The 14,868-nt window shown below is 41.6% G+C and overlaps 1 protein-coding gene across 1 annotated transcript in view; it reads left to right on the top strand.

The window, feature by feature from the left end:
• Positions 1 to 436: 436 nt before the first annotated feature.
• LOC111218474 (double-stranded RNA-specific editase 1-like) overlaps positions 437 to 14,868 on the top strand; it is a 112,877-nt gene continuing 98,445 nt past the window's right edge. Inside the window, exon 1 of the mRNA XM_022740800.1 lies at positions 437 to 590. The gene's annotated coding sequence lies outside the window, so the exon portion shown is untranslated. The remainder of the gene's footprint in view (positions 591 to 14,868) is intronic.

Here is a 14,868-nt window from a genome sequence, read left to right as displayed (position 1 = left end):
TTGTACCGGATTTTCTAGGCATGATCGCAACATCACCTTTATTTTCCATGTTAGGTGCTTTATGATGATCAGATTTTAAGAATAAAATAGATATTTGATAGCTTTTTGTGAGAATATGCCACAACCATCACAACAGTTTGAAACGTGTGTCCTTGAATCCCACATTTTGTTTTATTATCACCGTTTACTCTCTCTTTACATGCCTTTTGGTTTTATTTTGAAAATCCTGAGCGGAGGTCAACTTATCTGACGGTGACTTGACACTAGTCGCTGAGCGAGACGCGCAAGACCTACAACGGGAGACCAGTCCTGAATTGACCGAGCTGTACTGACTCCACGCCACACGGCGGCGGTAATGCACCGTTCCCTTTACCAACCACGACAAAGCGTCATGAAGAAGAAGGGGGCCGACAGCAGACTGCTGTGAACACTGCAGTACATGCGACCGTACAACCGCTCCGAGCCTGTGTTCATTTTTCTCCAACAGCAGCGACGACGCGGAGGAAAACAGACGGCTGTGTTTTCAAGTGAAGTGTCGGAGAAGATTTCAACGCGTCCGGAAATCCTAACTCTCCGGTACCGCACGAACGGTGAGTAGCCTTTTTGCGTGTTATTTTGGGACTGCGGAGGATGAAATAAACGGGGTTGCTAATATGATTTGGGTTCCGGTTGTGTTTATGTAATATCAGGTTGGTAATCCTCTAGAACAGCGCAGACATGGGGACTCACCGGTCAAAACATCTTTCATCACATCACTGGTTAAACAAAATATTTACTTGAGCGCTGTGAAATTGCCGTGTGTCTATGCAGCGCGACTGTGGGATTTATGGCTGTCATCTTACCTCAGCTTTACCCTGTCAGTGGTGCCTGTCGAGGTCTACCCGGGACCGCATCATGTACAATTCACAGAGATACAGTAATAATAACGCTATGCTAGCTGCGGCAGCACAGTGAAGTGTTATGCAGGTATGTGTTGCAGTATTCAAATCTGCTCTTGTCTGTGGACACACACGGTTGCAAATTCCATGTTGGACAAGGAGGAGAGAATCAAAAAAGGAAACAACTGGATCATTCAAAAGTCAGTAACACTTAATCTGAACTCCCTGTTCCAGAATTTAAAGGGAAGCAAAAGTGAAATCAAAGGTGAAATGTGATATTGCTGTAATTGTGCATACAATTTCTGCAAAAGATGAATGCAGAGATTGAAAATTCACACATTCCACTTCAAAGTGTGGCTGCTCTGACAATATTGCATGTCTATCTCATGTGAGATAAGTAGCCAGAATTACTTTTCAGTGTAATTCTGTGTGCACATCTTTCTCAGGTATGTTATTGAACTGTTTCGTATTAACCCATTGCTCACCTGCAAGGCAGATGGAGCCACCAGACAGTTTGAGTATTGTGTCATGGTAATTTATTGCCATAATTTATTGATCAGCATTTATAGAATTTATGCAGTTATAATTATCATACTCTACTAGTTTAAACTATTATCAAACTTTTTCTTGCGATAAAGAACTTCTTAACATGAAAGAATACATTTTAAGTCAGTAGTTGGTGCTACCTTCTACATGCTGCTTCCAGATTTCTCTGCAGACTTTCTTTTTGATGCAGTGTTTAAGTAAAATCCTTCATCACCATCATCTGTCAGCGAAAGAATCCAGTGTCCATAAGAAGGCACTGATCCATTTATTATCCAGCCACTAATAGCGTGAACAACTTCTTTTATCTATCATGCATACAATGCATCACATTGTGCACAGATAATACGATGCAGCAGCCAGACAGATGAGGACCTAGGAGAAGCTTTGTAACAGCTGTTGTCAGAACTTTAGCTCAGCAGCTAGACTGATACCAATATCAATATTTGAGACTTTAACAGATGCACATAACAAACATTTTTGATAAATGACATATCTTCTGCATTTCTGTGCTGAAATTTTGTGTCGTGTGTCGGCTCACAGTTACACCGACACTGATATGTATTTGAAATGTACAAGCTGATATCAGTCGATCTATCGGTGCAGCTCTGCTCAGCACAAACTCTGCAGCATTCAAAAAGAAAGTGTGTAAAGTTATAACGTTCTTCTGTGTATCTCTGGTGTTGCATTGAGATACTGTAACCTGATAGTAACAATACATTTAAAGGCACAAAAAAACTGATCTCCTCTGCGTCTTATGAAGGACTTATTAACAAGGTTTGGTATTGCCATGAATTTTTGTACAAAATAAAAGGGAAAATGCTTTAAAGTAATTATTGCACTAACAAGTTCGACTAATACGATGATGTACAATAAATAAATGAATGGCAATGAAATGCGTCCACCAACTTTGGCAATGAGCCACGTGTGTGCACACACTCACATACTCAAACAGGGCAATTTCCCGTAACACACTCATTGGCAGCAACAACAAGGCTGAGAGTGTTCGCCTTGAAGGGACAGATGCCTGTTAGCCACAGCCCAAACAGGCTTTCACATATTACAAAAGTCCCAGTGTTTATTCTGGTGTTTATGCTGGCAAGTTACCATTTAATTTCAACATCTTCGTTTCACTGCGTGTCTTCAGTAGTGGTGTGCTGGGCGCAGGGGTAGATTTGGGGTTTTAAAGAAGGGAATCCCTGGAACTTGAATGGATGAAAGTCTTAGGGAGGACCCCAAGTGCTCGTTTTAAAGCATCTTATCATACGTATTTGACGTACACTCAGTTGGCAATGTATTTGGTACACCTAGCTAAAACTAACCTAAATCATACCCTCATGAGGGTTTATGTTTCAGAGAGGTGTTGATTCAACTTTATGGTCTTTTTTGGAGGCTGAGGTTTGTGGTGCTGTTGAATTGTAATGCATTATACAAGCAGGTGTTTGTTATTTTGTCCGCCTCATTTATTTCAGTGAGGGTGGTCTAAATAACAGAAACACCTCTTTGTGTGTACTCGTGAAAAGTCTCCTAATTTGTGATGGTATCAGCTCTACCTTTGAGTGGAGTGGTGTTTCTCTTTGAAGGTATCCTGTTCCTAAAGCTAAGTGTGTGGTGGGCTGTGAGACTTGGCTCAAACACGTAACAAAGACTCACATTTTCCCTTAAACAATGCAGCATAGTTGGATTATTTTGCAGAACAACAAATGCAGAAGAAGCATTTCGCTGACAAACACTTGTTTTCATTTAAAGAAATTATGCGGAATGATTGAATCTATTTGCAGCTGTGTGGGGGAAAAAGCAATTTTGCTGATTTGCTGAGGTAAAGGGAGTAATTGAGGTTTTGCAAAATCCGGTTGCAGTAGTCAGCTAAAACAAAACACCGTCCGGGGCAACCTTAGCAAATACTGATCAAAGCTAATATGAGGGGCCGGCTGCCCTGGACCTAACTGTACATTCCACAGAACTGCGGCAGCACTGTTCCACTTGCTGAGGTGACAAGTTTAAAGAGGGGAAAATAGCTTAGACCGGGCACTGAGGGTACCGTTCCAAACTGGCTGTGTGTCTCTGTGGTTGTGAGTGTGTGTGTTTTTGTGTGTGTGTGTGTGTAAGTGTGTGTGAGAGGGAAGTTCACTCAGCGTTGCTGCATTGTGCCCGCTAAGGAAAGCTGCATGCAGCTGAGATGCTGCACTGGCTCTGTGTTAGTGGACCCATGCAGCGGCAGCAGCAGCAGAGGAAGCTTCTACTCATGCTTATAAATTGTTGCTGTCTATCAGAGGAAAGGAAAGCCCGCTCTCCTTTAACGCTCCTGTAATGCATAACTGGAGGAAAAAAAAAAATGGGAGCCATAACCTTCACACAGCCCCATGTGGACATAGCAGCTTCTGTCATAGATCTGTATGTTCCCTGCCCTGAGGACATTGTTGTTTGAGCCCTGATGCATACACCATTGCAACATCATGGGGATAAAGCACTATTAAAAGACAATGCATTTCCTTAGGATTTGCAGGCTGATGAGGATGCACATTTGAAGAAAACCACATGGGCTCAGCGTCAGTCATCATTGTGATAAGCTGCTGGATAAACACCCTATTACTCTGTTACCCTGATGCAAGTGCTCACCTTCAGGAGATGTAGGCCCACATAAAAACCGTGATTGACGACCTAAACATGACCTCTAAAACTGACAGTCGACCTTGTTTGACAGTTTGTTTAACTCTGCTTTTCCTTCTTAGTGTCTCTGAGCTAGTTTGGTGTTTTAATGATTGTCACGCTGTCAGGAATCGAGGTGTTCGCAGACCAAATGAACACCTGCCAAGCACCAAATTTGGGCAAGTTGTCCCCTTGCCGATAAGAGCACCTGCCAGACTGCCCAGTGCTTGTTTGCAAGCAAAATATTTGACTGCAAAGGTTGGATGAAACAAAATTGCTCTTGCTGCCTTCACTCTGGATGTCTTCCTGAATATATTTGCGTTCCTCAGCAGGACAGTGTTAATGCTGCAAAAACAGACGTCAGTCTGGTCTTATCATGAGGCTGGTAGGACCGAGTTAGTTAATTTGACTTCCCGTAGCTTAAGAGTGATTATACAATGTGTCATGAACAATACCATAAACAGGAATGTGGATGAAAACAAGCTGTCTTTCTGCTGGTGACACACGGTGCTAGAGTTAACAACGTTCTCGTTACAAGCAGGAACATTCCTTCACATAGTTTCTATCTAAAAGCACAAGAACTATTTGAATGGACACATTTCTTAATCGAGGAACCGTCTCTTGACTTCCCTTGTTCTCCTTATCAGTGGCCACTTCCCTGCCATTTTTGGCTAGCTACCATTCATCCTTTGTCCTGTGTACTTTTCCTGAAACACAGCAGGCATCCTGTTTTCTTCTCTCTCACTTAGTTATCGATATAAGTAAACATCAGCTCGTATTTCATGCTGTTGCATCAACCCGTCAGTCCTGTGTGACACTTAGCCTTCTCCCCACCTTCCTGTCTCTTCTGTTTTGAGTTGCCCAATAGCAAAATTCCCCTTGTTGTTATTAGAGTCAGTATTAAGAGGAAAGGATATACGTGAACTTCACCACAAACAATTGAAAAAGCAAGGGGTTGGTCATAATGTGTAATCAGATTAGAGATTAAAAGGCCTCTATCTCTATTATCTGCAGTGGTCCCAGCCCTTAAGAGAAGATCCGTTGAGTGGAGGGGACACATAGGAGTCACGCACACGGTGAAACTGTGAAGCCACAGCTGTACATCCAGTTTTAATGGAACACGTAGTGTGATCGCTCAGAAAGGTTTTAAACAGATCCCCAGCCTGAACATATTCTTTTGAAAGTAGAAGTGAATGCTGAAAGTATAATTGGTTAAAGCTGAACCAGGTTGAAACACATATTTGCAGGTGACAGTTTGGGTAAAGTTATTACCCAGATTAAAAGCCTTTATTTCTAATATCTGCAGTGGTCCCAGCCCTGGGTAAAGTTATTACCCAAACTGTAGCCACATTTTCCTGTGTTTTAGCTTTGAAGCAACTGGTTTAAAGGCCCTACAAAGATAACCTTCGGAAAACCTACCTGAACCCGATGTGCATAAAATAATTTTCAAAAAGAGAGACCTGATCTGAGGGGAATCCAAGCACAGCCAGGCATAACCTGAGGATAATTAAACCTGAACCAAAATGCGGTCGACAAAAACAAGACCCTAACAGAGAGAAAACACAAACACCGGCAGCAGCATGATGTGCTATCATTAAATTTAATCTGTTAAGTTGCCACGGTGGAAAAGAGCAGCACAATGTTAATAATGATGATGTCGTGAGAACAAAGTCATAGAAACTAAAATAATTGGTTTATGTGCGTCGGAGACATATTTATATAAATGATGCGAGTTGTATTTCAACCTCCTTCCCCAATGATAAAACAGTCTGTAGCCAACTGGGCGACAGACGATAGACGATGTTCCAAATAATTAATATCCAATATATATGTCCATTTAGATCCATTGGCACACAGACCGAAGACCCGTGCCAGTGAAATGAGACACTACTCGACCTGATGACCCAAGTGGACACATGAAATTAAGCAACATGTGATCTGCAGGCTCTGATGACGACTGATGGGTTGTTTGATCCCTGTCATTCAAATCTAATCAAACTGTCTTGATGTAGTAGATTAGATGGGTTTTTGAGCATTAAATCCACAACACCTAAAGATGTTTTTGTAAATTACTAAGAGTACGCAGTAGTCATTACTACGTTATTCCATGAGTACTATACCCACGTCGAACCAGCTACACACACTGTAAAGTTTTGTGACTGTATCTTTCATGGTTGTGACACTATCATGTTGACAAAATCTGTCCTCAGACAAATAAACACCTGCCAAATTACTCAAAACCGCCTCTGTGGTAGTTAGAGCTACATTGTCTCCATGAACACACACACACACACACACACACACACACACACACACACACACACACAGTGAAAACAACACCAGCCACACATTTGTTGATGGTAACCATCATTGTTCTTTGATCACACTTTGATTTGTTTTTGTTCCTCTCTGTGAATTCTGAAGTGACAGTGATGACTCTGGATGTGTGGGTGAATGAGCGACTTTGTAAAGCACTTTGTGCCACTCGGCTTGAAAAGCACAATATGAAAACAGTTTGTGTACCATGCAGTCAAGTCAATTTCACCATTTCTTTGCCACAAAACACTGAGGCCACAGATGACCTTGCTGCTGCACATTTCACTGGGACTGTCAGAAATCATCCCACAATGCTGTTGTTCCCCACCCACTACAAATTAGAATTGAAATTGATTTTTGATTTAATTTTGCATGAGCGGCCAGTTTCAATCAATTAATCAGTCCGTGTAAAACAAACTGTAATAGATAACGTTTGCTCAAGGCTACGGTTACTAACTAGGAGCTGCTGTTCAGTGTGACAGTGACTCGCGGAGAGGCAAGAACGAGGTGATATTAAACATCTGTCCGTGCATGTTAGCATTCAAGTCATGTACTCACACTTATGTGTTTTTACATTATTCTTAGGCTGTAAGGCAGTTGTGTTTCTGCTGTTCTGCTGAACCACTGGAAAGTAAAGGGTCAAGGGTATAAATTTATCTATGGTGAACTGCACAGATATAATGATGGTTTGAGCAGAGCTTCTCCAAGGCTTGGTGCTCCCTTTATGCTGCTAAGAAGCCATAGCTTGAGCTTTAGATTTATGAAGGACTGGATGTTGTTTGACATTTTTTCATACTAGTTCCAAATGTGAAATGATAGTTTTGATGTAAAGACTAACGCACTTCTTTGATGCTTTAGTATTTACTGTATTTGCTACATGGATATTGTTGTTTGTAGAGTCTTAAGACCAGATATATTTCTGCCTGGGAAGTACTGCACACAACCAAAAGCCTTACAATAAGAATCTCATTTAAGAAATTGCACCAACATTTGAACAAGGCTATTTTTATTTTATTTTTAATCAACCACCATTTTCGTGTAAAAGTCTATTTAGAGAAGAGGAGCATGTCAGCCGATATCTGTGGAGAACATTTTGCATTTTGTAGCGAGACTCATTTTCTGTCTGTCGTGCCATTTCGCCGGTACAGAATGTACTAAAGCAACTCAAAGTTTCTCTTGACCTGCAAGGCATGCTATGTTAAGTGCACTTTGCATTTCAGAAAAAAAAAGAAGCAAACAAAGATCAAAAAAAACACTTAATGTTCAGATGCATTTACCCATTCCACCTTCCAGTCTCATGCACTCTCATCATTTGTTCATCACATGGGAATCAGACCTCTTTCTTCATACTTATCTATGGGGTTACATCAAATTGCCAGACTAGACAGAGAAGGCACTGACCTCCTGCTAAAGCGGTCTGAGATTTTTCAATATAAGATATAGCATTAGAAGCCGAAATAGAGGATTCACCTGTATCAGATAGTTTGGCCCAGCGAAGAGCATGCCTCAGTGCAGCACAACTGGCTGTAATTTTGGAGAACGGTGTGATGGTGGTGCAGTGTAGGGGTTTGTGCAAATACAGCAGCATGACTCCAGCTTGCGTGACTGAGACATTCTGCACTTCCCTCGGGGGTGGGGGTGGGGGGGGCACATCAATGCCGCCCCATCACCCCTGTCACCAAATTGTGGTGAGCAGGAAGCCGCAGGTTTCGACCATTTATTCATGCCGTATACATTAAGATTATAACACACACAAGTGTAGATGTTGGGGTATGCGCTGCAGTGAGGGTGTAAAGACTGTGTGTGTATGTAAATGTGATGTGAATGTGAGGTCAGTCTGCGTGTAAGGCCTGAGTGTGAGGACAGTTTAAGGAATTTTGTAGCCTCTTTTTACGTTCACTGCAGAGGAGTTCTCAGTGAAAACAGAAGAAAAGGGCTAATGCATATGCCAGACAAGGTTAGCATCAGAGCGTGAATGTGACATTACAGTCAATGCCGTACACACACACACACACACACACACACACACACACTCACATGTTAGCAGCAACAGAAAAGGGCAGGACGAGGCCTCCATGCAACCACCAGGAACACACTCGGCCATAGTTGATTGTACCACTCACTGGCAGAAATGGTACGCAGGCTAGCCTGCGGGTTATTGTGGGGTTTCAGACAGGCTAGTCTGGGGTTACACTTTGACCATGTATGTAGAAGAGTGTTTATTTAAATTTTTCTTCAGCCGCTAAAAATAGTCCGTTACACTGAGAAGAAATGCTATATTATAGGCTGATATGTTGCCGCAGAAGAGTTTTTCAGATTAAGAAAGTGCTACAGTCTCTGGGATTTGAGAATAGTGTTCCTGCTGGGTTATAAACCGAGTGTGTGTGCTGCTTATGATACCAAATGCTGCTGTTTTTGAGTCTCACTCTGAATGCCGTTGCAAAGCAGCACTGAGAGAGGAGTCACCGCTTTTAGGTGATGTGAATGAAATATAATGACTAAATAAAACTATGGTGTGTTGCAGGATAATAATGCAACATAAAAAGTATTTGGGTTGTAGATAGGTCAGAATGTTTATTTATGTTCATGCTCTCTCTCTCTCTCTCTCTGCTGCTCTTCATGTTGAAATAGCTGCACTCATTCATAACTACGGGCTTCCTACTCCAACCATAACTTTGTGACCACAGAGCCGCTCCACTAGAGTAGCTGGGGGTTAAATGCAATGGTGTAAGCTTTCTCATTGGTACTTTGTTGGATGGGAAAGCAGCAGTAGTAGTCATGGGAATGGTTGATATTGTTAGCCTTACACAGCATAAGTGTTGCCAGGACCAGAAACAAATTTAGTGGTCATTACTTGAACTCATTAGGGACACAGGAAACTTATGAAAACATAGATAGTCCTACAGAGATCTCTGCTTATTGTTGCTCTGTTTTCCCAAGTTAATATCTGTTTTCACCTCCGCAACTGCTCTCCTTCATTTTGTGGACGATTAAGTCTAAAAGTTGAGCTTAATGAGAAATTAGCACCTTTGAAATAACTGTAGCAAATTACTAATATGAAATTGATACAGGATATAGTCAGTATATGTGAAACTTAATGTTTGTGTGAAATTCAATAGTTTATCCCTACCTTGAAAATAACAAATATCTGTGTTAAATTCTTAAAATACAATTGTATACATGTCTTATTTTGACCTTACACACAGAGCAACATTGCTTTGCATTGCATTCACATTGCATTCACGCCATCTATTTACTAAAGAGTTGAAATACAGTGTTTGAAAGCGTGCAGGGAGGATGCCCCTGCTATTTACTTTGATGCGCATACCTGTACTTGAGACAGAAGTGTAACTGTCAATGCCTTCACATGAGCTCTCTGTTGATCTCAGGCACACAGCAGAAAAAAGCTGCTTCGCCGTTGGGTATGACTATAGTTGACTGCCATGTCTGTCAGTATAGGCTTTGTGAGCATATGCGCAAGAACAAACATCCGCACAAAGGTTCACGTCATGGCAGTTCACTGTGTGCGTATCACCCCCGAAAACATGGATTGTGTCATGATGTGGCGGTACATGTATTCACTGTGGATTAGGCTAAGCCCATCAATAATGCAGGCCACATGGAGTAGCTGTGAAAACGCTCTTTTCTTGTTTCATAGGCTCTACTCCTTGGCCTTGTGCTTTTACAGAAGGTACAGTCTGACAGTAAATCCTCTGCCCTTGAACAACAAATAGTTCTTTTAAACTTTTGAATGTGCGAGGAGAGTTTGTCCCAGAATAAATGAATGAACCAAGTTGCCATCCCCTCCACTTGCCTGTCTTTTTTCATATTCATCAACCGTCTCTGTATCCTTCTTGTCCTCCATATTCTATGGAGCTCTGCACAGAGCCCTTGGTGATATGGCTATATATAGAATGACAAGGAGGAGCAAGATTAAGAAAAATAGAGTAGAGCCTTTTAGTGTGTTGTCCTGAGGAGCTTGCCTCAACGCTCCTGTTTGAAAGGGTTAATGACGCTCAGGTTTAGCCAGCAGACTGGCTTCATCTGTGCCGCACTGACTCAGGGTGAAGAGGTCGAGCCTCTGCATTCTCAGATAGACTTCCTCAATTAACCACAATACCTTCTGGCTAAATGCCCTTTCTGAAAGAACAACCTTTCCAGCACCAAGCTTCCTTATGCTATTATGGGTATGAAGTTACAGAATTCAGCAAAACCTATTTTTTATGCAGCCGATTATAGATACTGATAAGTATCTAAGTGGGGCTAGTAGAGGACTCCCTTAAGACCCCTTTTAAGCCCTTCAACACCACTAGTAAAGTACCTGTACAGTGTATTTGTCATCAGCCACAGTTAGATAACATTTGGGCCAAACATAAGCTCCTCAAGCACAGTCACCTAACAGCAGGGTCACCTAACAGTCAGTCCGTCACTGCTTTCACAAAAAATATATAGTGATCAATCTGAAACACGTGGTCTGGTGCGAGATGCAGTTTTATCACGTATGCAGTAGTTCACAGTAACACCAGCAGGTTTACCACTCAAAATTCTAAGCAATTTTCCAAACCATTGGTCCTTGATTTCAGACAATTGTAAACAAAAGCAAACTTCTCATTTCTAGCCAGCCAGCGTCAATCCACCTGGCTGACAACTGTCTATGGCAGATTTGATCAATTGTAGCTAGCTAGCTAATTAGGTTAATGTCAGCTCTGTGATTTTCCATCTCCGGCTGTATTTTTTTTTAATGTTCCCAGATGACTTGTATTTGAACAACAACGTTGTCAAAGGGGTCTTGAACATGGACTTTACACCGCCACACATATCATGCTAAAAGACTGAAGCAAAAGCTGCATGTTCCAGGCAAAAGATCAAACTATTACTTACTTCTAACATAACTCCATTTGCCTGCTTAACTTACATACTTACATACTCTTAAATGCTAAACAGTATGTTTTCACTGTACAGAATACGAGTTGCAGGAGTATAAATCCAACCAACAGCTGGACAGAGCTGCTGAAGTCGACGTTGGTCTAAACTCCAGTAGCATCCAGGGCAGGCCTGCACACCGTGGGGTTGGGGGAGTTAGTTTCTGTCTCTCTGGTCAGGTGTTTTTTGAACTGATAGAGATGCTGCACTTGGACTAAACATGGTTCAGAGAAGTTATGGGGGGGGGTTTTGCTGGGAGCAGAGCGTAGCAGGTGCTGCCAGCCCATGGGGGCATATTTGTGTACTCTGCTCACTCAGTAGGAACATTTTAATTTGATCCCTTTGTTTCTATAAAACAGGTCAGGATTTGTTCTACCCCTGGGCAATTTGTGTCAGTGCTGTAGTGATGCAGGAGAGGTGCAGCTCCATGTGTTTGCAGAAACAGTCGTCAAAACATGTGCTCAGTTTTTGGAGTTTCTCTATGAAGTGCTCTGTGTAATTGGATAGGTTTGGAGGTTTTCAAGTTTTCATTTAGGCTTTACATATATGATCGCACAAGATCAGTCAATAGCAGGCAAGAGTCGGATCCGTCACAAAAAAAAAAACTGACAGCATGCAGCACAAAAGAAATCTTGCTTGGCTGGTTATGATATTAAAGTAATGTGCGTTCATTCATTCTGAGAATAATTAAGACAAGTGTTCCAGTTGCTGGAATTTTTTTTTCGGCATGCTGCCCGCATCTGCCACAGATAATGACAGTATTGTTTTTTCAGTGTTGGAAAATCCATGTACGTCACAGTGGAATGTGCTCTGTTTTCTGTCACTGCGTGTCAAAAGTTGCAGGTCATTTGAGCAAAACCATCATAACAAAATATGAGATTTTATCCGTCAATGCCTATGTATGTGTCCATTAAAAGAAACAAAAAAAAAGAAAACTGAGGTTTGCATCTGGATGGATTGTATATATATTTGGTATTTTGCTTATGCACACGGCTTTTTTGTGGTTTTCTTTCAGTCAGTTACAGTGAGGTGTTTCTTCCTAAGTAATACACCAGTCTAATATGAATGGATACTGATGACTGGTTTTAATGTCTTCACAGTCGGCTGATCATTTGCCGGTTACTGATTAGTTCATGTTTATAAGAATCCTCACAGAACAATTAAGTGACACAGCAAAAGCCCCCACTCTCTAAGCATTTTTAGTTCTACCCACATGATAATGACTAGTTTTATTGCTGTTATTCGTTAATTCTTGTTAAATATTGCCCCATTCAGAATGTGTGGTTTTCTTACCTTGAAATTCTTGGATACGTGCTCATCGCCTGCAAGCCTGTCTGAATGATCAGAGCACCGTGAAAGATCAAATGTAGTTTGGTTCACCACTTTTGACCACGCTGAAATATGCCAATTACAGTTGAGATTTGATATTTGGATTAAAACATGACTCGAGAATCAAAAATCTAAATTGTAAAAGACTCCCATCCCTGGTTGGTTGCATGAGCCTTCTTTTCTGCCTTGACTTCCTTTGCACATCTCGTGAGTAAGGGCCGCAGATTGTGTGCATGTGTCTGTGTGAGAGAAGTTGCTCTGTGTGTTTGTTTTTCCAGGTTATGACAGTTGTGGTTCAGGTCTGCTGTGCTGTAGCACCACTGTTCTGGCTCGTTGTCATTTGTTCAGTGTGGTGTAAATGTTGCAAAAGCAGCACTCTGAGTACCACAGCCGCAACTAAACAGTATACCTCGCTATTAGAAACGTCTCTCCTAATATATTTATAGTCATTTTAGTACACTGAATCCTGTTTAGGTTGCTGTTGTAGATAAGGATTTGACACCTCACGAATAAGGAGTCTTGTCTTTTTATGTCTTGAGCCACTCTGCACGGTTTTCTGCTGTGGGCTCTACATGAATGGCAGCTTTGAAAGTCACATAACTGCATGTGTTCAAATCATGTGTGATGCTTGTGAAATCACATCCATTTGTGATAAAAGAAGAATTTTCATAAAGATATAATTACAGTCTGACACTCCCAGGGTGGCCTTGCCGTTGAGCGGTTTTGGGTGAGCCCCTGTTATGTTGTCAGTTCAGTTCTGGCTCTCGGCCTCTGACTGCTCATCTGACAAATGTGTCTCTAGTAAGATCACATCAGAGTTCATCACATGTAGTCAAATGAGACTCTTTCACACTGATAGTCCTCTTTATTTCCTGCGCCGGTGCTTCTTCAGCTACGCTGATAATGTCGGTGTTATTTGTGAATCACATGACTCATCAGTGTTTTATTTCTTTGTCAGGAGGCTCCCATAGTGTCACCTTAGCTTTTTCCTTCTGTCAGTTTTTGTATGCCTACGAGACCTCTCTCCACTGACGTACCCACACACACACACACACACACACATACACATACTCACACACTCAGACACACATGCTCCTTGTTATTCCCAGGGTTGAGAGTTTTTCTCTGCAGGCAACACACACTCTCACTCAGACCAAGTGGTGATGAAAGATGTTCCTAAATTAGGATGTTCTGCTGCACCAGAGGCAGGTGTGAGTTTTTAGCACCTCTCCCAAATTTTACACTTTTCAAGTCTTCACTGCATGGTGTTGAACTTTTCATTAACTATTTTTTTTCTCATTAAGAGGCTTACATTTCCATCAACACCTTGAATTGTGGTATGTGATTAAGCCTGCAAATACCTTTGTGTACGTTTGCACATAGCTTTAGTTTTTTCTTAAGTGAGTTTCCTGGAGAGTATTAGTGAATATTAAATTACACTCTTATCCCACAGGACAGAAGCATAGAGTCAGCATCTACTTTTTTGTGGGAAGGTAGACTAGTGGCAAGAAAAAAATGGCTTTCAACATTCAGCCTGAATCCAACAAGTAGATGGAAACTTTGAATTTCAGCTTTGATGAAGGTAAAAGAAGCTCTTTTGAACAGGTAGGGGGAAAAAAGGACTCCGGAAAGACAAGAAAACAAATTTTGTAAACGCTCAGATTCCCCTGTTTACCTCAATGGCCTCCCCCTATGTTAACCTGTTTCCTTGATAAACTCAGAATTATGTCCATTTCCACAGCAGTAATTCCATTAGTACAGCAACAGAAAGGCCATTTTCAGCAAAGTGCAGCAAAGTGAGCGTGGACCGACTCTGTGCTGCGAGCCACTGCTGTTAGCGACCTGCCTCTATTTGTTAGTGCTTACTAAATTTATGGTATTTCACCACTTATGACATGTATTATACCATATTATACCCATCTTGTAAAATGAAAACAACAGAGAAAAGGCTGTTATGAACTCATCGGACAGTAATATAGTCGAGCATTATTTCTATTGCAGAGGCAAAATAATATTGTGTATAGCCCATTGTGCTAAAAATAGTACTCACTGCAGACACAATGCATTTACAAGGGTGATTGTCTTTCAATTAGGTGAGGCGATTGAGCTGTGTTGTAACCCAACCTGATGACCTGAATAGACACAGTGCAGTGGGAGTTCTGTGAGGCAGACAGGATCTAAACAATGACCCCTCCCTCACACACGCACACACACATGCACACACACACGC

Source organism: Seriola dumerili, unplaced genomic scaffold (assembly GCF_002260705.1).
Source record: "Seriola dumerili isolate Sdu_G_001 unplaced genomic scaffold, Sdu_1.0 BDQW01000052.1, whole genome shotgun sequence".
Classification (NCBI taxonomy): domain Eukaryota; kingdom Metazoa; phylum Chordata; class Actinopteri; order Carangiformes; family Carangidae; genus Seriola; species Seriola dumerili.
The sequence above is the reverse complement of the archived record's forward strand: the minus strand, read 5'-3'. Positions and strand labels throughout refer to the sequence as shown.